This window comes from Elephas maximus, chromosome 4 (genome assembly GCF_024166365.1).
Source record: "Elephas maximus indicus isolate mEleMax1 chromosome 4, mEleMax1 primary haplotype, whole genome shotgun sequence".
Classification (NCBI taxonomy): domain Eukaryota; kingdom Metazoa; phylum Chordata; class Mammalia; order Proboscidea; family Elephantidae; genus Elephas; species Elephas maximus.
Genome location: NC_064822.1, coordinates 10,247,557 through 10,274,293, shown reverse-complemented (window position 1 = coordinate 10,274,293; position 26,737 = coordinate 10,247,557).

Sequence of the window (26,737 nt, the reverse complement as noted above, 5' to 3'; positions counted from 1 at the left end):
AGGAATGGAAAAAGCTGTTAAATTTAAATTGACAATGTTAATAAATAATGTGTAAAATTGAAGAAACAAAAAAGATTCAAGAACTAAAAAAGCTCAGTAATCTGAGCACCAAAAAAAAAAAAAAAAAAAAAAAAAAACCAAACCCATTGCTATCAAGTCGATTCTGACTCATAGCAACCCTGTAAGACAGAGTAGAACGGCCCCACAGGGTTTCCAAGGCTGTAAATCTTTACGGAAGCAGACTGCCACATCTTTCTCTCACAGAGCAGCTGGTGTGTTTGAACTGCCAGCCCTTTGGTTAGCAGCCAAGCTCTTAACCACTGTGTCACCAAGGCTCCGATCTGAGCACCAAACCAAACCAAACCCATTGCCATCGGGCTGATTCCGACTCATAGTGACCCTATAGGACAGAGTAGAACTGCCCTATAGAGTTTCCAAGGAGCACCAGGTGGATTTGAACTGCTGACCTTTTGGTTAGCAGCTATAGCACTGTACCACCAGGGTTTCCTGATCTGAGCGCGGTAAACCTTAATTTTCATGACTGATGATTACCTATGTTTACAGTTTTGGAGCAGAAAGGTGATAAGTTTTGGTTAGAAAATCTGGATAAATCATTTTAAAATATTTTCTTACTTTCACAGTGGTGCTCATGAAAAAGAAATTATACATGCCATTAAAATACTTATCAAAGCACAACCAAATCTCTGCTGCCATAATTTGAAAATTGTAATTCTAAGGCGCTGCAAGTTGTCAAATGGTACTATATAAAAACAACTGTTTATATCAGTGGCCCTCAACCAGGAGTGATGTTGTCTCACAGGGGACATTTGGCAATACCTGGATTCATTTTTGGCTGTCACGACTAGAGGAAGAGGAGAGTACTACTGCTCTTGAGTGAGTAGAGGTCAGGGATGTTGTTAAATATCCCTCAGTACACAGGGTAGTGTCTCACAGCAAAGAATTTTTCCAGCCAAAAATTTCAAGAGCTCCAAGGTTGAAAAACTCTGGTTTAAATGGAGGGAAATGTGCTAGGGTCCTAACACTTTCATATTCACAGTATCAAATTTATTTTTTTCCTGGAAGAATTTCAGCAACTGAGAGAATTAATAGTTATATGAATTGTGTGTCTATCACCCGTCTATCAGTTCCTTGTACTGTGGTGGCCTGTACGCTGGTGTGATGCTGGAAGCTATGCCACTGGTATTTCAAATACCAGCAGGATCATCCACCCATGATGGACATGTTTCACTGGAATGTCCACAATAAGATAGGCTAGGAAGAAAGGCTTGGCGATCTACTTCTAAAAATTAGCCAATAAAAACCTTACAGATCACAACAGAACAGTGTCCAACTTTGGACACGCTGCTTTGGACACGTCATGAAGAGGTTTCAATTGCTAGAAGACGACATCATATTTGGGGAAGCAGAGGGTCAGCAAAGGTGTCAGAGACCCTTGGTGAAGATGGCCTGGCAGAACAGCCACAGTGATGGACTCAAATATACTGGTAGTCATGAGGATGGCACAGGACCAGGTGGCATTTCGTCCTGTTGTACTTAAGGTCGCCATGAGTCAGAGTCAGCTCAGTGGTGGCTCTCTACCTATCTACAGTTGTGTGTACATTGTAATTACTAGCTAAGATAATAAGTTGTTTTTTCTCAAAACAAACAAAAAAACTAAACATCATTTAGAAAAAGGTTTGCAAAGCAGCACATAACCAAACCCAGCTCAATAAGGACATCAAAATAAGTCACAGCATAGTTGCCAATCACAAAATAGGCACCATCGGAGAAGGCAGCCACTCAGACAAAGCAGCCATATGCCCTTAGCTACAGCACACAACCTCTTTGTTCCCTACATGAAAGGTGCTGGTCCCTAATCAATGAAAATCTCACTGTAACCAATAGCTGTCTCTCAAGTGAGTAAATCATTTCACTAATTAATCGAACAACTTATGTGCCAATTGGCTATGAAAATGTGTGGAAACAGAGTTGCCCGCACCACAGACTGTCCTCAGGGAGGAAGTTCTCGAGATATTGTAGTACTTAATGGAAAACAGAGGTTACCTACTTCCACAAATTTATATCAGATTTGTATAAACTCATCTCTACAGGCGTTAGATACCAGCTTAAGAAAAAAAAAAAATCTGCGATTTCAAAGTCTCCTCAAGAATCAAAAGGTCTGTTATGAGAATTGCCCCAAAGTATTTCAAGATTTCTTCTTGACTTTTAAGATTTTTTTATACAATTTAAAAAGTCTTTGAAAGTAGGGAAACATGCCTTTAAAATATTTTTTTCATGGGAACCATGCATCAGTCCAGAATAATCATTACTGGCCAAATGTCCTGTTTAATTAATCTCTCTGCTTGTCAGTGTATGATTTGTGGGAAATCTAAAGGTACAATAATACAAATATACCAAATACATTAACGCACCAACCACCATATTTAATGTGACTGAAAGAAGAATCAGACATAGAACAGTCTGGGTTCTTCTTCTGGGATGTGCCTAGCACTGTATCAGATAAAAAGTGACAATAAACAAAGTAAGAGGTGTTTTAGAAGATCCTTTAAGTCATAATGTGTCTCTAAAGCAGGAGCTAAGGACCCAGAAAGAAACCTGTGCTACCTCCGCGTTCTGTCAGGGCCCAGGCGAAGTTACTGCAGCCTTGTGACCAGGCCAACTGATTTCCCACATGGCATTGTATTCATCCTCTTGGGTGGCAGTAGCTAGTTGTCATTTGGGTCCCAGTCACTCTTGAACACTAGTAAAATAAGGGACAAAAGGGTGCTTTAGATGACCATGAGTTTTAGAGATTTGTTCATTTTTATGGACATAAAAAAAAAAAAAAAACCCAAACCTGTTATTATTGAGTCAATTCCGACTCATAGCAACCCTAAACGACAGAGTAGAACTGTCCTATAGGGTTTCCAAGGAGCACCCAGTGGATCTGAACTGTCAACCTTTTGGTTAGCAGGTGTAGCTCTTAACTGCTACACCACCAGGGTTTCTTTCTGAACACGGCACCCTGATATTTATCAGGTCAGGAAGCTTTTAAACCACCAACTACTAGAACTTCGACCTCTGTGAAAACTGAGGCTAAAACTGTATTCCTTTGATGATTAATACTGAGAACTACCTTCATCCTCTTTCCTCAGATGTGGTATAAAATACAACACTAAATAAAATCTAAATTGATCATAAGAAGTAGCTCCCTACCCCTAGTCGAAATCCCCAATAACATGCTGTCTAATTGATTTGTGTAACTTACTTGGACTCTTCCCTGTCTTTTTGGTTGGTCGAGAATCCCTGAAAATGTTGGGTTTTTATACTTCTGTAATACGTCCTCTTCAGAGATAAGACAATCATTAGAAATAATGCTTAGAAATTAGAAATACAATTTCACTTTATCCTTTTTCAAACTAATCAAGGAATGCTTCTCCATTTGTTAATATTCAACTAATTCTTAGTAAAAGAGTCATAGTTTTTTTCTGAACATGCGTGCAACTCCCGTTGGTATTTATCACTTGTTTGCGTACGGACATTTGCCCGGCGTTCACATGCAAAAGGATGCGCGCTCCTGTTAAGAGCTGTTAATTTGGATTTCCCTGAATTCATTCTCATTCCACACCAAAAGCCCTCGATAGACTGCAGCCATGTTGATGATCGCTTTGGAAGTAAATCTGAGGTAGAGCCTCATATTTACTCCGTCACTGACATCTCTTTTCTTGTATTATCCTACTTCCTGTTATTTCTGTTATTTTAATGTAGCAACTTGGGATGAGCTCTCCTTTTTATAAAAGACAGAGGTGTATAGAGCCTAGTAGGTTTCTTAGAGATTATTCTTATTCCATTTTTAAATTTTTTTCTTTATAAAAAAAAAAAAAGAGCTGAAGTTTGGGGAGGTTTAGTGACTTTGCAGAAGGAGGTCTTGCCAACCAGCTGCACTATCCCAACTGGAAGCCTTGGCTGCAGTCTAGGACTGTTCCAACGCTGTCCACTGGCCCCCACTCCGTGGTTATTTTCTTTGTTGTTATTATTAGTTGCCATACGGTAAACCCCCAACTCACGTCAACTCCATGCACAACCGAACCAAGAGTCCTGGGTCATCCTCATGATCATCTGGGGGTCAGATTGTTGTGATCCATATGGCTTTCATTGGCTAATTTTTTTAACGTAGATTGCCAGGTCTTTCTTCCTAGTCTGTCCTAGTCTGGAAACTCTGCTGAAACCCATTTAGCATCATAGCAACACACAAGCCTCCACTGACAGACGGGTGGTGGCTGTTTACAAGGTCCATTAGCCAGGAATCGAACTCAAGTCTCCCCGCATGGAAGGCGAGAATTCTACTACTGAACCACCACTCTCTTAAAGAAAGAAAACCCTCAAAACACCTCAATACCAAAGAAATGGCAGAGAATCAAGAAGTAAGAGTGCAAAGCGAGGCTCTTTCTCTCGGCTGGTATAGCTGCTGATTGGGGAAGGTGGAAAAGCATCTTTCCAACTCTGCAAAGCAGCAGGCAGGAGAAGCAGGCTTCTCTGCAGAGCTGGATCCTGACAGATCCATGCTCACCTTTCAGAGAAAGCCGTCTGATCCGTCTGTAATGAGTGACAGCTGTGACAGGTGTAAATCCGCCCCCGTGTTGTAAATTTCATGAAAGGAATACACCTGGGCCATCTGGCACAACACTGCAGCCTGCTGTGCTTGCCTCCCCCGCAGACGCCCCAACTGCCGGGAAAAGCACAATGCAAAGCCCACGCTGTGACAGGGAAGAAAAAACCGAGAGAGAGCAGGCGTGGCCTGCGACCAGCAAAATAATTATGGCAGCTATTTTTGGACGATTGGCTGTGCCCCAGTGACTACCTAAGCGTGTATGTGTGTTTTAGTTCATATTAATTCATTTAATCTTCTGAATGACTCTATAAGTTAATAACATCCAGAAATTACAGGTTAAGGTACAAATTCAGAAAGGTTAAATAACTTGCTCAGTGTCCTCAGCTAATCAGCGCCAACTCGCGATGTCAGTCCGCTTCTGTTGACTCCAGTGCTCAGGGTTTTATTACTGCACTAAAGCGTGTGTGTCCTTTATCTCCTCCCTACATTCCCCTGCTCCATTGCTCCAAGAAGTGGTGATACAGGCTTATTAATGTAAGAAAAATCGGGGCTCTGTAAACTTTCAGCCTTAAGAAGCCTAAGCAGAACATTTTCTTAGCCTTTCAGAGGCTGCAGTGGGGCCAGACATAATAGTCAAGCAGCTGGAGGGGTCATACTGGTGACTCACCACAGCTGTACTTTTTTTTTTTTGGCATTGGCTATTTGGATTAAAACATGGAAAATGTAATGAAATCTTTTAAAGAGAGGACTAAAAAAAAATTACAACAGAAGCTAAGTTCTGAAATGTGTTGAGATACGCTGACAGACAAAAGCCATCATAGGGGTAAGACACAGTGGGGTGTTAAGTTGCATCTGTTGAAGAGCGGGGTACTGAAAAATCCTAAGTTACTTCATGCCAAATGCCCCCAAACTTTTACAGATCTTGCAAATGTGTTAAATTGTCAGTCGCCACTTCATCCGTGTCTGGTATTTCAGAAGGACTTTGTCTTACAGAGATGAGGCTAGGAGATAAATCATTTCCACACATAACTCAGGGTCTGGATGGCATTGGGAAGCTGTTTCAAACAATAATACCTAAACACTAAGCATAAAAGACACCTTGGGATTATAAATATACAGGCATATCTCATTTTTTTTATGTTTCCTTGATTGTACTTCACAGATACTGCGTTTTTGGCAAATTGAAGATTTGTGGCAACCCTGCATTGAGCCAGTCTATCAGTGCTATTTTTCCAACAGCATATGCTCACTTCATGTCTCGTCACATTTCAGTAATTTTCATATTCCAAACTTTTTCATATTGTTATATCTGTTATGGTGATCAGTGTTCTTTGATACTACTGTTGTAATTGTTTGGGGGTGCCACAAACCATGCCTGTACAAGATGATGAATTTAATCTATAAATGTTCTCTATGTGTTGTGACTGCTCCACCAACCAGCCATTCCCCTGTCTCTCTCCCTCTCCATGGGCCTCCCTGTTCCCTGAGACACGACAATATTGAGATTAGGCTAATTAATAACTCTACAATGGCCTCTAAGTGTTCAAGTGAAAGCAAGAGTCGTACGTCTGTCACTTTAAATATAAGGTAGAAATAATTAAGCTTAATGACAAAGGCATGTCAAAAGCCAAGACAGGCCAAAAGCTAGGCCTCTTGGACCAAATAGCCAAGTTGTGAATGCAAAGGAAAAGAAGTTCTCGAGGAAATTAAAAGTGCTACTGAAGAATAAGAAAGTGAAACAACCTTACTGCTAATATGGAGAAAGTTTTAGTGATCTGGATAGAAAACCAAACCAACCACTACACTCCACTCTCTTAAGCCAAAACCAAATCCTGAGCAAGACCCTAACTCTCTTCAATTCTGTGAAGGCTGAGAGAAGTGAGGAAGCTGCAGAAGAAAAGTGTGAAGCTAGCAGAGGTTGGTTCACGAGGTTTAAGGAAAATAGCCGTCTCCACAGCATACAATCGCAAGGTGCAGCACCAAGTGCTGACGTAGGAACTGCGGCAGGTTATCCAGAAGATCAGGCTGAGGTGCCTGCTGAAGGGGCTGCACTGAACCACAGATTTCAATGCAGTGAAACAGCCTTGTACTGGAAGATGCCATCTAGGACTTTGATAGCTAGAGAGAAGTCAATGCCTGGTTTCAAAACTTCAGAGGACAGAATGACTCTCTTGTTAGGGGCTAATGCAGCTGGTGACTTTAAGTTGAAGCCAATGCTCATTTACCATTCTAAAAATCCTGGGGCCCGTAAGAATTATGCTAAGTCTACTCTGCCTGTGCTCTATTAATGGAACAGCAAAAACTGGATGACAGCCCATCTGTATATTGCAAGGTTTACTGAATATTTTAAGTCCACTCTTGAAATCTACTGCTCAGAAAAAAGGAGTACTTTCAAAATATTACTGCTCATTGACAATGTACCTGGTCACCCAAGAGCTCTGATGGAGATGTACAAGAAGATTAATGTTGTTTTCATGCCTGCTAACACAACATCCATTCTGCAATGGGTCAAGGAGTCATTTCGATTTTCCAGTCTTATTAGTTAAGAAATACATTTCATAAGGCAATACCAACCAAACCAAACCCAGTGCCGTCTAGTCGATTCCGACTCATAGCGACCCTATAGGGCAGAGAAGAACTGCCCCATGGAGTTTCCAAGGAGCGTCTGGTGGATTCGAACTGCTGACCTTTTGGTTAGCTACCATAGTACTTAACCACTACGCGACCAGGGTTTCCTCATAAGGCAATAGCTGCCACAAATAGTGATTCTTCTGATGGTCTAGGCAAAGTAAATTGAAAACCTTCTGAAAAGGATTCTCAATTCTAGATGCCATTACGAACATGCATGATTCATGGTAGAAGGTCAAAATATCAACTATAATAGGAGTTTGGAAGAGGCTGATTCCAACCCTCGTAAATGACTCGTACATGATTTCAGTGGAGGAAGTAACTGCGGATGTGGTAGAAATAGCAAGAGCCCTAGAATTAAAAGTGGAGCCTGAAGACGTGACTGAATTGCTGCAATCTCATAATAAAACTTTAACAGACGAGGAGTTGCTTCTTATGGATGAGTAAAGAAAGTGGATTCTTGAAATGGAATCTACTCCTGGTAAAGATGCTGTGAACATTGTTGAAATGACAACAAAGGATTTAAAATATTACATTAACTTAGCTGATATAATGCTCAGGAAAGTAGATGGTCAGTGCAAAAGATGAAGACCCTCAATGAGATGGATTGACACAGTGGCTGCAACAATGGGCTCAAACATAATGATTGTGAGGATGGCGCAGGACCAGGCAGTATTTCATTCTGTTGTACATAGGATAGCTATGAGTTGGAACCAATTCTATGGCACCTAATAACGACAACAAATATATATATATATTTTTAAATGTTCTCAGGAAAGATCATATTTTAAAATATTCTGTTCTAAAAGGATAGCAGTATTAGCTGTAAGATATGGAAAATGTAATCAATGTCGCTAAAATATAAACATAAAATTATTGAACTGGTAAATGTTCTGTTGTGTGTATTTTCACCATATTTTTTTAAAAAAAAAGGATCCAGTATATTCCATCTATGTTTTTACATATTTGACAGTAACAACATCCATTTCTACATAATATATTTTCAGGCACAAGATTATCACACAATACATGGTTGTGTGATTTTTCTGCGTTTATTGGTTACTCTTTTTCTGCTGGGTCAAGAGTCCTGTTCTGAGCCACAGCCTGTGGGTCCCTGGCCATCCTCTATCCCTCAGAAGCTATCTGTATTCCTAGACCCTAACTGGGATCCTGTTCCAAACAGAAGGGTGCTCCAGACGTGGCAAGGAGCTCTATGGCTTCTATATCCTTGTTTGTAAGATAAGAACGCTTGGATCTTAAATTCCAGCCCAGGAAATTAACTCGATTAATGTTTTCTGGGCTCCTGCTACATGTCACTTGAGTTTCTGGTTTATTAGAGAGAGATACATGTACAGGTAAGTTACATTGTAGTAAAATAATGGTGTTACAGAAACATGAACGATGAGCTGAAGAGCACCAAGGGCTAGAGGAAGTTTGATCAAAGTGGGGCATTGAAATTGGATTCTAAAGGATGAGTAGAAATTTGCCAGTTGATGATGGTAGAGAGAGAAATTTCAGGTGAAAGAAGCAGCAAAGCTAAGGTGAGAAGCTATCATGTTTAGAAAAGACCGAACCCTGGTTTATACGGACATGAAGGGAAGCAAGCAGAGAGAGATGGGGCTAGAGAGGTAGGTTAAGTCAAACTGGGAAACATCCAAGCTGAGGAGTTTGTTTGTTATCCTCTAGGCTAGGATCCAGCTGCTAGATGTACTCAGACAAGGCTAATCCTCAGCATAACTGGAACCTCCCCTCAGACCTATGAATCAAAAGAGTGTTTGAGTCTGGGAGTCTGAGTTTATAAAAGATACCCAGGTTACTCTTGATGACCAGCCATATTGGAACAGACTGCAATAACTAAGCAGGGCTCATGCAGGATAGGGGCTTTAAAATAAGGCAAGTTACGTGATTACATTTGGACTTGGGAAACGTGGCTGCTGACTGCAGCAGCAATATGCAGTTAGGAGACAGTGCAGAAAGAAGGACAACAGAAGCCAGCTGGAAGACTGTTGCAATGACCTGAGGAAGAGAGTAATGATAATGGTCTGAACCAGGAAAGTGGCTCTACGGGGAAAAGAAAGGTCAGACTGAAGAGACATTTCTGCAGAAGAATTTTATGGGTGAGGTAAATGAAGAGGAGCAACAAAGGATAATGTTAAAGTTTCCAGCTCTGAAGTGTAAGTAGATAGGAATGCTATTAAATGAGGTGCAGTGTTTAGGAGCAGAACTGGTTTTGGGGATATCAGTAGACATGTAAAATTTGGAATATCAATAGGACATCAAGGTGGACCTGTTCACAGGATAGTTGGAAATGTGGAATAGAAGCTCAGAAAATAGGAGCCACTGACTGAAAGACATCAACAAAAAGATGATAGCTAAAGCCATGGCAGTAAATTAGCTAACCAGGGACCGTGCAGAGTAATAGTTCTCAAATTTTAAAGTGAATAGTATCACTTGCTAAAAGATAGATTCCTTGCACTTTCGCCCAAAGATTCCGATTGAAGAGGTCTATAATGTAGCTAACCAAAAACAAAACAGAAACCCATTGTCATTGAGTCAACTGCCCCATAGGGTTTCCAAGGAATGACTGGTTGGTTTGGACAGCCAACCTTTTGGTTAGCAGCCAAGCTTTTTAACCACTGTGCCACGAGGTCTCATTTTTAACAAGAATTCTAGGTGATTAAAAAAAAAAAAGTTGCCCTCCAGTTGACTCTGAGCCGTAGAAACCCCATAAGTGTTGGAGTAGAACTGTGCTCAATAGGGTTTTCAATGGTTGGGACCATATTTTGAGAAATACTCATATGAATAGAGCGTAAGACTGAGATCACAATTCCCAAGAGCACCAGCAATTAAATGAGGCAAAGAAGGAAAGCCAGTGATAAAAGCTAAGATGGGATAACAGAAAGTTCAGAAATAAAAGCAAGAGAGAGTACATGAAAAAAATGAGTGGAAGAAATGATCAACAATGTCTGATTCTAGAGACAGAACAAAGAGGATGGCTCCGAAAACAGGGCTATCGCTAAAGTGATCTTACCAAGAGCAGCATCAGTAGAGTAACAATGTATAAAACAGATTGCCACAGGCTAAAGGTTGACTTAAAGCTGAGGAAACATAAGTGTAGACTACTCTTTCAGGAAACACGGCAGTTAAGTGGGATTTAGGGTAATGTCTTAAAGGGGAGGCACATTTGAGAGGAGGTATTTTACAATACATAGTGTCGCTTTGAGTCAGAATCGACTCGACGACAGTGGGTTTGGTTTGGTTTATTTTACAAGGGAGAAAAGTTGAGCATGCTTGAGGCTAAGAAAAATAACCCACAGAGAGAGCTAGATTAAAGGTATAAAGAGGCAAGGGATCACCAGAAAAGTAGAAGGAGTGAGGGCAAGAGTTTGATGGAGAAGAAGAAGGAGAAGGAGGAAAGGAAGAAGAAAAAAAAAAAAGGAAAGGAGGAAGAAGAAGATGAGGAGTGGGAGGAGGAGGATACACTTTTTCTGAGACTGCAGAGGAGAGAAAGGGAAAAGAATGGATAATGAAAACAAGTTTGAGACGGAAGTTTGTCAGGGAGAGAGTGCCGCCCTAGTAAAGCAAAAGGTATGGTAATCAGATGAGAGAATTGATGTTGGGGGTTGAATGGATTTTTTACGTTAACTGAACAGGTGGAATATGTAGAATTGGAACCTATGTGTAATCTAATTCTATTCAATTCACAGAATAAACAGGGGGCCTAGAATCAACTCTTTCAGTGATTCTCTCTTCACTTGACTGAATGGATCTGAAATTATTCAATTTAGGTTTCATGAGTAACTGCTCAGTCAACACAGTATTATCCTAAAAATTGGGTGTTATAAGAGGTGGAAGGGAAAGTCAGACCAACTGTGACCCATGCTGCCATTTTAGAGTTGAGGATTGGCATTCATGTATTCCATTTACAAATATTCATTGAGCCCTTTATATATGCCAGGTGATCACAGGTAGTGACAGAATGAAAAAGATATATTCATATCTTATGCTTGTATACAGGTCATAATCTAATACAAAAAATAAAAATTTCATTCAACATAATAAGTGCTGAAATAGAGGTGAACATAAGGTAGCGAGAAAGTGGAAATGAAAGATATTAGTGACTTACTCTGCCAAATAAGTTCCAAGGAAGGGGATCCTTAACAAACCTGATGGCCTGGTAGGAGTTCCTTTGGGAGATAAGTTTGGGAGGAGGTTTTTCCAAGCAGTAGAAACACAGTGACAAAGGCATAGAGGCAGTAAGCAGCCTGGCTTGCGCAAAGAACAGCAGTTGAATTACAGTGGAACCACTATAGTTTGAGACGTGAAGAGTCAGATTGTAAGAATAAGATGGAAAGTGGCAGAGAGCCATGATGTGTAGGGCTTTATTTGCTTTATAAATGATCTCCAGCCTTATATAGAAGGTAGGGGAAGCCACAGGCACATATGGTATTTCTTAGAACATTGGAGTCAAGAGAAAAAAGAAGGGGGCCAAAAGTGATAAAATCCTGGGATATGCCAATATTCAAAGAGTAAAAGAAAGCAAGCTTGCAAAAAATTTGAAAAGCAGCCACTGGAGTAGTTGAAGGAGAATTAGGAGGCGTGTCTTAGTTATCTAGTACTGCTATAAAAGAAATACCACAAGAAGATGGTTTTAACAAACAAATTTATTCTCTTACAGCTTAGGAGGCTAGAAGTCCAAATTCAGGGCTCCAGCTCTAGGGAAGGCTTTTTCTCTCTGCCAGCTCTGAGGAAAAGTCTTTGTCATCAATCTTCCCTTGGTCTAGGAGATTCTCAGGGCAGGTACCTCAGGTCCAAAGTATGCGCTCTGCTCCTAGCACTTCTTTCCTGATGGTATGAGGTCCCCATCTCTCTGCTCACCTCTCTCTCCTTTTATCTCTTGTAAGATAAAAGGTGATACAGGCCACACCCCAGGGAAACTCCCTTTACATGGCCTCAGGGCTGTAACCTGAGTAAGGGCAGTTGCATCCCACTGTAATCCTCTTTAACATAATCTAATCTTGCCTAATTAACCACAGCAGAGATTAGGATTTACAACACACAGGAAAATAAATTACATCAGATCACCAAACAGTGGACAATCACACAATACTGGGAATCAGGGCCTAGCCAAGTTGACACGCATTTTTGGGGGGACATTATTCAACCCATAATAGGTGGCATCCAAGAAGGAAAAACCAAACCAAGAGGCCAAACCTGTTGCCATTGAGTCAATTCCAATTTATAGTGACCCAGAGTAGAATTGCCCCATAGGGTTTCCAAGGAGCGGTTGGTCGATTCAAACTGCCAACCTTTTGGTTAGCAGCTGTAATTCTTAACCACTATGCTACCAGGGTTTCCATAAGAAGGAAAAGGGGGAATGAATTTAAGAGCGCTTTGTCAACAGTGTCAAGTGTCACAGAGAAATCAAGGAAGAAAAGGATTGAAGTTTCTGTATTTGCTTTGGCAAATAGAAAGCAACAGACAACCTTAACAAGAGCAATATCGGTGGCATGGTGAAAACTGAGTAGTTAGTACCTATGAGCCCTTTTTCATTTTCTTCAAGGTCCTCAAACTACAGTCAGAATAAAGTATCACCAAGTATACAATTATTTTCTCACGGTCTAAGCAGTTCACATCCCATGGAAACAGTTCTGTGAATCAGAGAATATAGGACACAATCCTATGAGAAATATGATTCTATGAAGAAAATGGAATATACAATTAAGAACCAATTTAGAATAAGATTTTTTAAAACACGTAGATACAATGACACAGCTTCCTGATGAATCTAAAAAAAAAGTTGACATTCCATATAAATATTGTATGATTTCACTCATATGAAATATCCAGACTTAACCAAATGTGTAGAGATCAAAGCTGATCAGTGGTTCCCAGGCCACAGAAGGAAGGAAGGGGAGAAGGGGAGCCATTGTTTTAGAAGCAGTGATTTCTGTTTATAGTAATAGAAAATGTGGACATGATTGTTGGTTTTGGGTGCACGACATGATTTATACAATTAATATCACTAAATTGTACACGTAAGAAAAACATTGAATGGGCACATGTTGTGTTATACATATTTTATAACAATTAAAAAAAAAAGTCTTAAAAAAAAATTCCCATTTGGTCTATATTTACCCTGGTTTTCCCTGGTCTCAATTCAACTAAGGCCTGATGAACTTTGCTGGGTCCTTTAGGAGAACACCCATCTTTTCTTTCAGAGAGCTTCCATTTAGCCTTTGATCATGTTATCTCTACCAAGAGAGACCTAACATGCTTCCAGCTGAGCGAGAGAAAGCTCATTAGTTTTCTGAGCACTCACTCTGACTGGAGCTCAGTTTCCTTTTGCCTTGTGGCAAACCAGAAGAAGCAGAAATGAGTTAATAGCAGAAATCAGGTTTTGTAAAGCATTTGATTATATTCTTCCAATCAGTCATTTCTCTACCCTCTAGTTCCTAAGTCTCTTCCAGTTCTCCTCAGCATCAGGGACCTAGAGATTTTCTTACAATCACTATCTTGATGACAAGGAGCCCTAGAGATTAACCTCTTCTGTTATCTAATGTTAAAGGTATCACCTACAGTTTACAGTGTTTTTAAAGCAAAGAAAATATTTTGCATTATCACACTAACAAAACTTTTACAATCCATTCATTTTAGTGATGTAAGCAAATAAATTGAAATGGCCCATTACTAGGTATAGCCATGGACTTATCCTTTCAAAGAGATCAAGCTTCTCTTCCATTGCCCTTTAGACAAAGCGTTCAGTGATTTTCTTCTGCTCACCCTGTGATAACAGGTTTACTCTAAGTTCCTACCTAGGAATTAGCTATTTTAATAGGGACCTCTAAAGTTTATGAGTTTCAAGACCCAAGTGTTCAAATCCTAATAATGGAATTTCGGATCCTCTGACAAGAGAATGCAATTTGGAGGAAAGAAGTATTGCTCAATGCCTGTTGACAAAGCTCTACATCTATCACACTGATGTAACATTTTTGACTGGTCTTTCACATAGTCTAACAGCATCATTGTTGTTAGGTGCATTGGAGTTGATCCTGACTCACAGCAACCCTATGTACAATGAAACAAAACACTGCACCATCCTCACAATCACTGCTGTGTTTGAGCTCATTTCTGCAGCCACAGTGTCAATCCATCTCATTGAGAGTCTTCGTCTTTTTCACTAACGCTCTAATTTACCAAGCATCATGTCCTTCTCCAGGGACTGGTCCCCCTGATAACATCTCCAAAGTACATGAGACAAAGTCTTGCCATCCTCACTCCTCACTTCTAAGGAGCTTTCTGGCTGTACTTCTTCCAAGACAGATTTGTGTGTTCTTCCTGCAGTCCATGGTATGCTCAATTTTCTTCGCCAACACCATAATTCAAAGGTATCAATTCTTCTTCAGTCTTCCTTTTAATTTTCCAGTTTCTCATGCATATAAGGCAAATGAAAATACAAGCAAGGTTGTGTCATCTGTATATCCTCCAATCCTGATGCCATGTTCTTCTTCATATAGCCCAGCTTCTCGGATTGTTTGCTCAGCATACTGACTAAATAAGCACGGTGAAAGGATACAACTCTGATGCACACCTTTCCTGATTTTAAACCATGCAGTATCCCCTCGTTCTGTTTAAATAACTGCCTCTTTGTTTATGTACAAGTTCTACCTGAGCACAATTAAGTGTTCTGGAATTCCCATTCTTCACAATGTTATCCATAATTTGTTATGATCCACACAGTTGAATGCCTTCGCATAGTCAATAAAACACAGGTAAACATCCTTCTGGTATTCTCTGCTTTCAGCCAAGGTCCATCTGACATCAGCAATGATATCCTTCTTTACACATCCTCTTCTGAATCTGGCTTCAATTTCTGGCAGTTCCTTGTCGATACAACCACTTTTTAATAGTCTTCACCAAAATTTTACTTGCGTGTGATATTAATGAATTTGTTCAATAATTTCTGCATTCCACTGGATCACTTTTCTCTGGAATAGCCACATATATGGATCTCTTCCAGTCCGTTGGCCAGGTAGCTGTCTTCCAAATTTCTTTGCATAGATAAGTGAGCACTTCCAGTGCTGCACTGGTTTGTTGAAACATCTCAGTTGATATTCCACCAATTCCTGGAGCTTTGTTTTTCACCAACGCCTTCAGTGCAGCTTGGACTTCTTCCTTCAGTACCATCAGTTCCTGATCATATGCTACATCCTGAAATGGTTGAACGCTGACCAATTCTTTTTGGTACAGTGTATATTCCATCTTCTTTTGATGCTTCCTGCATCGCTCAATTTTTTGCCTTGAGGGTTGAATTTTCTCTTCGGTTCTTGCAAAGACTGAAATTAGGACCACCCAAGCACCTCCAGACATTTTGGTGTCCTTCTCCATCTGGGTGGCTATACTTTCCTCACCAGGCAAAAAGTGCCCAGCTCCCAGGCTGACCCCTTTTTAGCCAGCCAATCTATTTCTTGGCAATCAGAAAGCAAGCTGTTGAGTCTGCCAGCCTTATCCACCTGTCGTGTGTCTCGCTCCCCAAACAGCTGGTGAAAACCAATATCACACTGAGTGCCAGCTCCTGCTGTGGAGGTGGGCTTGGCTGGGGAAAATTAAACACAAACATGTTCATTCAAGCTTCTCCTAAATTTGCAAACACATTGTGACAAGTTGTGCACCATTCTAAGGGAAATCCAAAAAACCTTTGGTTTTGATTACCCAAAATGCCTCTAGGAAGAAGGAGCCATTTTTTGGCTACATGCAGTATCTGACACCAGATTTTGAGGGGAGCCTCAGAGACCTGCCTATAGGTTCTGTGTACTACACTTCCACATACTCTGTGCTGAATTTCATGCCTGTGTCAGGATAACCCTACTAGCAGCAGGAAACCCTAAATGGGAATCTTTTCCCAGGCATAGCCCAGCAGGGCTAAGATTTTCCCAGGCAGAAGGGGGAAAAAAAGATGGTTTTTCCCTCATTGCTGACTCCATTTATCTGTAAGCCAACTATTTGACATGTTGCATTCCTCTGTTGTAAATAAATCAGTGATGTGAGTCTTCCATATTATAGCTTTACTGTCAAATATCCAGTGTCACAATCTGCATTTTGATACAATAAATTTAAGACTCTCCATCTAGTTGGGACCATCTGTCAAAAGAGCTGGGCTGTTCTAGATGAACAGCCTGGCAGGACTAGTGTTGTAGCTTTAAAGAAAAAAAAAATACAAAACTCAAAAACAGATATTTTGCTTATTTTCCATAATTTTTAGGGTACTGTTGTAAAGAAATAAGAAAAGTGGCAAAGGGCAGACATACGGAAGTTATTTGTTACTTACTATGCGTAAGTGTACCACCATGCACTGGTGAAGAAGATAAGTATGTTTTCAGTGTCCCCAACATACCCTTTCTGCACCCACCAATACTCCCCCTACTCCTTGGATTTACTGTGTGGTGTCTTTTTCCTGGAATCCCTGGGTAGCGCAAATGCTTAAGCATTTGGTTACTAACTGAAGGGTTGGACGTTTGAAACCACCTAGAGGCAGCTCCAGTGATCTACTTCTGAAAGATCACAGCCATTAAAAGCCCTACAGAGTATAACCCTCCTCTGACACTCATGGGGTCACCGTAAGTCAAAATGGACTCCCTGGCAACTGGTAGAATTGGTCTTTATCCTACTCCTAGCACATGAAAGTGAAGTCAAGTCAATGTGAACCCTATTTCTGTTGCATTTTAAGCCTTGTCTCTAATTGCCGGGGTGGAGCCGGGAAGCCCTTGACCTTGCCTCATTCGTCTTTCACTAGTTACTCTCTCCTGTCTGTGGAATAAAGTCCAAATTTCTTACCATTCACTCAACAAATATTTGACTGCCTAATATTTTATAGTATATCCCTAATACTACAGAAGAAACAGTAAGCATCTGTGAGCAGAGGACATGGTAGAGTATTCATAAGTATTTCCTGAAAGAATAAATAAGTGAATGAGCCAATGAACGGAAAAACTACGTATTATCATCCCTGTTTGTGTTTGTGATCTCAATGGGGAGGTAAAATATTTACTTTGAGGTGACCATAACCATTTTCTAGACCAGCTAAGAAACCGACAGGGTTAGGAATAGGGAGATCAAAATAATACCTTCATTACTGATAAAGGTGGAGTTAGAAAATGTGACCAGGTGTGTGATAATAATAGACTCCTTGATGTGCAGCCCCGGAATTAGACAAGCCTACTGTCTTGGTTACCTAGTGTTGCCGTAACAAAAAAATAAAATAACACAAGTAGGTAGCTTTATATTTCTTGTCTCACAGTTCTGGAGGTCCAAACTGAGAGTGTCAGCAGGGCTACGCTCACTTTCTCTCACTGGACTCTGGGGGAAGATCTTGGTCTGTCTCTGCTTCTCCAGTCCTGGGTATTTCTTAGCATTCCTTGGCTGTTCGTGGATACACTTTTACATGGTGCCTGTCTTCCCCTGTGTGTACGTATGCCTATTCTCCTGTCTTTATAAGACATCACTCCGAAGGAGATAGGTTTAGGGCCCACCATATTCTGGTATGGCCTCATCAACACAAAAGAAAATAGCTGTTTCAAAACTGGGTCATATTTACAGGTACAAAGATTTGGACTTCAACCTAAATTTGGGGGGGCGGGGCACAATACAATCCAGAACACCCACCCGGGCACAAGTACAGTGGCCACCCACAGAATTTAATTTTCAATCTATCCCCATAAAACTTTCAAGCAGAGAAGCAATAAAAAATGTATAGAGCAGCCTAGCCCCCAGAGAGACAGGAAGGGGAAGGATCCAAGCTATGACCACACAGTTCCTTATGCCAGACTCACCAATCAGGATAAGAAGCCAGAGTGTTTAGGGGAAAATTCCTCCTCATGGAAATAAGAAGAGTTGGGAAAAAGTGATCCACCCCTTCACAACTCACCATAAAATTTATCCTATATTATGTGTTTAATGACAAAGAACTTGTGTAGAAAAGAATTTTAGAGGAGGTAGACATCATCAGGAGGCCCTGGGCGATGCAAACGGTTAATGTGCTGGGCTTGCTAACTGAAAGGTTTGTGGTTCAAATCCACTCAGAGGTGCCTCAGAAGACAGGCCTGGTGATCTACTTCTGAAAAATCAACCACGGAAAACTCTACGCAGCACACTTCTACTCTGACACACGTGGAGTCACCGTGAGTCGAAATCAACTCGATAGCAACCGGCTAGACATTGTCGTGTCCGTGCTTTTATCTGACACACTGGAGTGGGGGGGTGGGGGGGCGGGATCTGAACATGAGTGGCAGTGGCAGAATTTAAGCAGAGAAATAAACATGTGGAGCAAGAGGGAGGATGTTGGGATGGTGCCTGGGGAAGAATGTCATAGCAAGAGCAAAGGTAGTAATGGGCACAGATTGCCCAGCCTTGCTTCTCCTGCTCGTTTTCCTGTCTCCATACCTTTGCTGGCACTGGTCTTGCTGCTGGTCACCCTCCCAAGCTATCTCTTCCTGTAGGTATCGGAAGATCCTCTGACATCCACGTCAAATGCCACTCCTTCAGAAAGCCTTTCCAGACCTACTGCCCACCCTCATTCCAAATGGAGGTCTATTCTCTGCTCCCCGATCTCTCATAGCTGTTTCTCCTAACACTTATTATATTTTGCATTTTTTCTTAGTCATCGTTAAGACATACCTGCCTCCCCAGCGAGACTACAAACTCCGTTACCAAACCAAACCCAGGGCCGTCTACTGCATTCCAACTCATAGTCACCCTATAGGGCAAAGAATCTGTCTTTTTATCCCTCAGGAGCCTAGAACGTCCAGCGCCCAACGATCGCCTTTTGAATTATAGGAATCTCCAGCATTAGCAAGTAGCATTTCTGTGGATAAAATTAATCTTCTTGGTTTTCTGAAAAATCCTTTCTAACCATGCATCTTAAAAGAGGACCGGTAACTTTATCACTCCAGTTCGTGGGTTTTGTAATTAACAAAGAACAAGTTAGATTTTTTTTTTTAAATAAAACTGCTGGTTGGCTTTTCAGACTCTTAACTGCTACCTTTGCCTAACAGTTCTTCTATCTTAAATGTCAAAATTAATTTAGGAATCCTTGAGGGTGGGCTGTAGCCTTTGAGAAGGCTATTTGAGGTTATTTTGGACTTTAAAATAAACATGTGTTAAAGGTACTAATTTAAAAAACTATACTTTAACCTAAGTTTTAAGTGTAATTTATAATCTCATAAAGGTTTTAAAAGAATCAGGGTCTTATAAATCTTCATTATTTATAACATTATATTACTTATAACCCGATAAATTTAACAATCACAAGAAATCTTCTTCAACTTAGTTAATTTCCATAATCACTTTAAACTGCATGCATAAATTTAATACACTTCATTTTCTTTTATATACTTCAATTTCCTCTAGGTAAAACCTTTATAAAACATAACTTCTTATTTATTCAATGAAAGAAATATGTAAATTTAACCAATCTTAAACTTTCTTAACATTTTAATACTATTTACAAATTTTATAAACATCTTAGAGCTTTTGAGTAAAAAGTAGAATAATATCAACTATATTTTAAATTTGAATCATGAGACCTATTTACTAGATATTCCAGTCACTCCTAAACTTAGTATTGTAAATTAGGATTACTTCTTCATTTCCATAGCTTTTCTAATCATCACCAGGATTAAAAGACATTTACCCATTAAAGGAACATTTAAGTTCTCTCAAGCAAGGAGAGGTTTCTAACTTAACGGGCCAAGGCTAAATATTAACAAGAGAAATTTTCAAACAAAGTATACAACTGGATTCCAAGAAACGGATGTTAAATCTTTTTCAGTCATTGTAACAATGAATCCATTACTTAGAGATTGACCTCCCAGCCTACAACTCTAGATTGAAACGGTTGTTTTTAGTTGCAGTCGAGTCTGTTCCCACTCACTGTGACACTATGTACAACAGAAAGAAACGTTGCCAGGCCCTGAGCCATCTTCACGATTGTTGGTCTGCTCGAGTCCACTGCTGTGACCACTGTGTATTTTGAGTGCCTTCCAACCTCGGAGGCTCCACTGCCAGCACTGTGTCAGGCAGTGTTCTGCTGTGATCCGTCAGGCCTCTCTTCTTAGTCTCTTAGTCTGGAAGTTCCACTGAAACCTGTCTGCCATGAGTGACCCTGCTGGTGTTTGAAGTACCTGTGGCATAGCTTCCAACATCATAAGCACCACAGTATGACAAACTGACAAGTGTTGGGGACTGAAATTATGTATTACATAATTCTTCCTTATGATTTGAGCCTATCCCCCCCCACCCCCACCCCTTTTCAGGCACAGCTAACTTCCTTCCCTAATCATTTAAATTTGGGAGTTTTGTTTTTGCCTTCTCACACCTTAATGTCTTTCTGTCTGAGTCTAAAGGCCCTATTAACAGCATTTTATTTGATCCTTCACACTCTAGTGCATTTCTTTCAGAAGCTTTTTCACCTGATTTGGGTAGATCTGGTTCAATAATCTTTTTTCTTTCCTGTTCTGCAAAGGCCACAACTCTTAATGACATTAAAATAATACCCAGCTGAGTTCTGTGTGTATCTCTCGTGACTTTGTGAGGCTCTATTGTTGAAACACTAAAATCATGCTATTGACTTCAGACATCTGGAGAGGCTGTCTTATGCCCCAGCTCCTGAACACCTGATTTTAAAATGAATTCCTCTTCAAATAGCCCTGATCTATCTTAACTTGCTCTATTTTTTCCATACCACCTAACCCTTCTACTCTTTTATTTCGGAAGTTGTTTTTTAAGTTTATTTTATTATCTGCTCCCTAAAAGTAGAATATAAGCTCTATGAGGTCACAGTTGTTTGCTGTCTTCTTCACTGATACGTCCCTGCACCTGGGACAGTGCTTAGCAGCCCGAAGTCACTCAAAAATTATTGTTGACTCTAAGAGTATGAGCAGGACCAGCTCCATAATGTGCATGGCCTGGTGAAAAATGGAAATGCAAAGCTCCTTGTTCAAGAATCATTAAGAATTTCAAAATCGCAACAGCAGAACATTAAACCAAGTGCAAGGCCCATCAAGCAGAGAACCCTGTGTGACTGCGCAGGCCACACACCCATAAAACCAAAACCAAACCTGTTGCCATTGAGTCATAGCAACCCTAGAGGACAGAGTAGAACTGCCCCATAGGGTTTCCAAAGAATGGCTGGTGGATTCGAACTGCTAGAACTTTTGGTTAGCAGCTAAGCTCTTAACCACTGCACTACCAGGGCCCCACTCACCCATAAAGTCAGCCCTAAATATAAATACGTAAGTATATATGAATGAGTAATACAACTTAAATTCACAGAGTGCTTAAGAGTTTGGGCTCTGGAGTTCCAATCTTGGTTTAGCTACATACAAGCTAATCCCCTAAAGAATTCCCTTCATTTCTCTAGCTCTCAGCTTCCTCATCTATGTGAAATGGGAGTAATAATATCTACCCTACAGGACTGTGTGAAGGTCACTGGTGTCTATAAAGTGCTTTGTATGGAGATCCTAATACATAATGGGCATTCAATAAAAGGGTTTAAATTACCCTAAAAATCCATACCCATCAGTACACTTATACATGCTGTTGCCTTTGCACAAATTGCCCTTCCCTAGGTTTTATTTTTATCCTTGGTGAAGAAGATAGAAGGTGGGTTCTCTTGGGCAAAAAGCTAATTGTGCACTTGGAGAATGTGGCCTTCCTGAACTCCTCTGAGGCCTTAGCCACTGCCTTCTCTATGTGCCCAAAGTACCTGGGGTCAGGGATGTTACCACTCCTGCTTCTGCATCTGTCTGAGCCCTTTGGTTGTAAACTCTTCTGGGTAGGCCTTGCATATTGTTCACCTCTTTTATCTCTAGTACTTATCACAGTGGAATCCCTAAGTGGTTTAAATGGTTAAGACACCCAGCTGCTAACCAAAATCCTGGAGTTTTGAGTCTACCCAGATGCATCTCACAAGAAAAGCCTGGCAATCTACTTCTGAAAAGTCAGTCATTGAAAACCCTTTGGAGCACAGTTCTGCTTGACACACATGGGCTCACTATGAGTCAGAATTGACTGGACGGTGACTGGTGGTGCTTATCACAGTGCCTGGCAACTAACAGATAGATAGATATTTGGTGAGTGTACAGAGAAAGGTTCACTAAGGAACATCCTAATCTCTGAAGAAGATCAGAGCATTTCAAATTCAGGATTCCCTTTTATCTTCTGTGATCCCCTGGAGGGGCTAAGAGGCATCAGTAAAGGTGCTAGGCACTTCTTATTTGAGAATTGTTGGGTCTAGAATTGTTACGGAAAGTCAATGTTAAAAGAGTTATTAGCTAATACTTAGAGCATCTCCATTTTCACAGCAGGAACTTCTACCTAGCAAGGGAGGGGAAGGACACCAGTATGGAAAATTCATCCCCGCATCATGTCGTGGGAACTTGGCACACATACAATCCCAGTAGAAGTTACATAGACAGGTTAACTGCAAGAGGCTACATAGGGGTTCGCATGCTACATTAACTCTCAGTGCATAAATACATGTAAAATTTCACTGAATAGGTAAATATTCTCTTATACCAGTTTCATAACTTGGTTGGATGATACTTCATAAACAAGCCAAGGAGAGAAAAACAATTGTTACTGATATTTTGTTTTGTTTTTAAACACAGAGCTTAGTAAGATTTCTTTCTGTTAAAATTATATCCCCTAAATCCTTGAAGGAAACCCTGGTGGCGTAGTGGTTAAGAGTTACGGCTGCTAACCAAAAGGTCAGCAGTTCGAATACACCAGGTGGTCCTTGGAAATCCCATGGAGCAGTTCTACTCTGCCCTGTAGGGTCGCTATAAGTCGGAATCAACACGACGACAATGAGTTTGGTTTTGGGTTTTTTAAATCCTTGAAGCCACCTAAATCATTTCATTATAGAATTAATCAAATGAGTTTTTTTTTTAATTTATTATGTTTTAGGTGAAAGTTCACAGAACAAATTAGTTTCTCATTAAAAAATTAATACACAAATTGTTTTCTGACATTGGTTGCAATCCTCACAATGTGTCTGCACTCTTCCCCCCTCGCCTTTCCACCTTGAGTTCTCCATGTCCATTCATCCAGTTTTCCCGCCCCTTTCTGCCTTCTCATCTTTGCTTTGGTCAGGTGTGCCCATTTGGTCTAGTATTCTTGACTGAAATAAGAAGCACATTCCTCGCGTATGTTATTGTTTTATAGGCCTGTCTAATCTTTGGCTGAAAGGAAGACTTTGGGGGTGGCTTCAGTTCTAACTTAGCAGGGTGTCCAGGACCATAGTCTTGGGGGTTCCTCCAGTCTCTGTCAGACAAGTAAGTCTGGTCTTTCTATGTGAATTTGAATTTTGTTCTACATTTTTATCCCACTCTGTCCGGAACCCTCTATTGTGATCACTGTCAGAGCTGTCGGTGGTGGTAGCTGGGCACCTTTTAGTTCTTCTGGGCTCAGGCTGGTGGAAGCTGTGGTTCACGTGGTCTATTAGTCCTTTGGGCTAATATTTTCAATGTCTTTGGTTTTCTTCATTCTCCTTCATTTGGAATGTGATGGGACCAATAGGTATATTTTAGGTGGCCACTCACAACCTTTTAGAACCCCAGACACTACTCACCAAAGTAGGATGTAGAATATTTTCTTTATAAACTATGACAATTGACCTAGGTGTCCCCACCACCACCCCAGGCCATGGTGCCCAGCCCTCAGCCCCAGTAACTCGGTCCCTCAAGGTGTTTGGATATGTCTAGGGAGCTTCTATAGCTTTGCCTTCTTCAAGATGTGCTAATTGTCCCTATATTGTATTTTGCCTTTCCCTTCACCAAAGTTAACTCTTGTCTACGAACTAGCTAGTGATTTCCCCTCACCATCACCCCTCCCTCGTAACCATCATGGATTTTTTTTTTTTTCCTGTATATAAACCTCCTGAGTTTTTATAATAGTGGTCTCAAGCAATATTTGTCCTTTTGTGATTGACTTACTTCACTCAGCATAATGCCCTCCAGATTCATCCATGTTGTGAGATGTTTTTCGGATTCATCGTTGTTCTTTATCATCACGTAGTATTCCATTTTGGGTATGTACCATAATTTGTTTATCCATTCATCTGTTGGTGGGCATCTAGGCTGTTTCCATCTTTTTGCTATTTGAATAATGCTGCAGTGAACATGGGTGTGCATATGTCTGTTTGTGTGACAGCTCTTATTTCTCTAAGATTATTCCTAGGAGTAGGATTACTGGATTGTATGGTACTTCTATTTCTAGCTTTTTAAGGAGGAACCATATTGTTTTCCACAGTGGTTGCACCATTTTACATTTCTACCAGCAGTGAATAAGAGATCAAACCTCCCCGCAACCTCTCCAACATTTTTTATTTTTTGTTTTTTTAGTTAGAACCAGTAATATTGGGATGAGATGGTACCTTATTGTAGTTTTAATTTGCATTTCTCTAATGGCCAATGATCATGAGCATTTCCTCATGAGTCTGTTAGCTGCCTGAATGTCTTCTTTGGTGAAATGTCTGTACAAATCCTTTGCCCATTTTTTAATTGCATTATTTGTCTTTCTGTTAAATTTTTAGGAGCTCTGAGTTATCTAGTTTATCTTCTGGTGCTTGTGCATTGTTAGTTATGGTTTGTATTCAAGTTATGTCATGTATTAGGGCCCCTAGTGTAGTCCCTATTTTTTTCTTCCATGATCTTTATCGTTTTAGGTTTTATATTTAGGTCTGTGATCCGTTTTGAGTTTGTTTTTGTGTACGGTGGGAGGTATGGGTCCTGTTTCATATTTTTACAGATGGACATCCAGCTTTGCCAGCACCGTTTGTAAAAAGGCTGTCTTTTCCCTCATTTAATGGACTTTGGGACTTTGTCAAATATCAGCTGACCATAGGTATATGGATTTATGTCTGGTCCTCAATTCTGTTCCATTAGTCTATGTGTCTGTCCCTGTACCAGTACCAGGCTGCTTTGACAATCATGGCTGTATAAGCCAAAAAAAAACCAAGCCCAGTGCCTTCGAGTCGATTCTGACTTATAGTGACCCTACAGGACAGAGTAGAACTGCCCCATAGAGTTTCCAAGGAGCACCTGGCATATAGTAGCTACTAAGATCAGTAGTATGAGGCCTCCTACTTTGTTCTTTTCTTCTATAATGCTCTGCTTACCCAGGGCCTCTTTCTTTCCATAAAAAGTTAATTATTAGTTTTTTCCATCTCTTAAAGAATGCTGTTGGCATTTGGATCGGGATTGCATTATATCTGTAGATCACTTTGGGTAGAATTGACATTTTCATAACGTCCAGTCTTCCTATCCATGAGCATGGTATGTTTGCCCATTCATGTAGGTCTCTTTTGGTTTCTTGCAGTAGTGTTTTGTAGTTTTCTTTGTAGAATAGTTCCCCCTTACACTTGGGGGATACGTTCTAAGACCACTGTGGATGCCTGAAACCAGAAGAGAGTACCGAACCGTAGATATGCTATGTTTTGATCTATACGTGTATAACCGAAAAAACCGACTGCCGTCGAGTTGATTCCGACTCATAGCAAAACCTGGTGGAAACCCTGGTGATGTAGTGTTAAGTGCTATGGCTGCTAGCCAAAAGGTCGGCAGTTCGAATCTGCCAGGCACTCCTTGGAAACTCTATGGGGCAATTCTATTCTGTCCTATAGGGTCGCTATGAGTCGGAATATGTGTATACCTACGATAAAGTTTAACTCATGAATTAGGCACAGCAAGAGATTAACAATAATAACTAATAATAAAATGGAACAATTATAACACTATACTGTAATAAAAGTTACGTGAATGTGGTCCTCAGGTGGGACAGAGCAAGAAGGCATGGATTGGAGCAGAAAAGCTTGTGATTGCATCACGCTATTCATTTAATATTTTCACACCTCAGTTGACTGCGGGTAACTGAAACCTTGGAAAGTGAAACTGCGGATAAGGTGGGGTGGTACTGTATAGGCCTTTTATGTCCTTAGTTAGATTTATTCCTAAGAATTTTATCATTTTAGGGGTTATTATAAATGGTATTTTTTTTCTTGATTTCATTTTCAAAGTTCTCTTTGTTGGTGTATAGGAGTCCAACTAATTTTTTTTATGTTGACCTTGTATCTTGCTACTCTGCTGAATCTGTTAGTTCCAGCAGTTTTCTTGTGGAATTTTTGGAGTAATCAATAAGGACTTTTAAACCAAGCCATGAGATGTGCGACACTATGGATGAAATTTCCCATGCTTTCCCCCATGGTAGGAAAAAGAGAAAAGTTTTACATCATCAAGGGTGAGTCTGGGTGACTGAGAGGTCACCACTTGATGAGTGGAGAGAGTCAAGATGAAAAACAAAGTCAGGAAGGTCACTGCTGCTGGAGAAACAAACACACAAAGCTAACTCAGTTTTGGAAAACCCCCAGCATTTCCAATCTCAGTCAGGATGTTAATCAGATTCGCAGTTAACCATTTGATCATGTACCTGTAGCCAATAAGT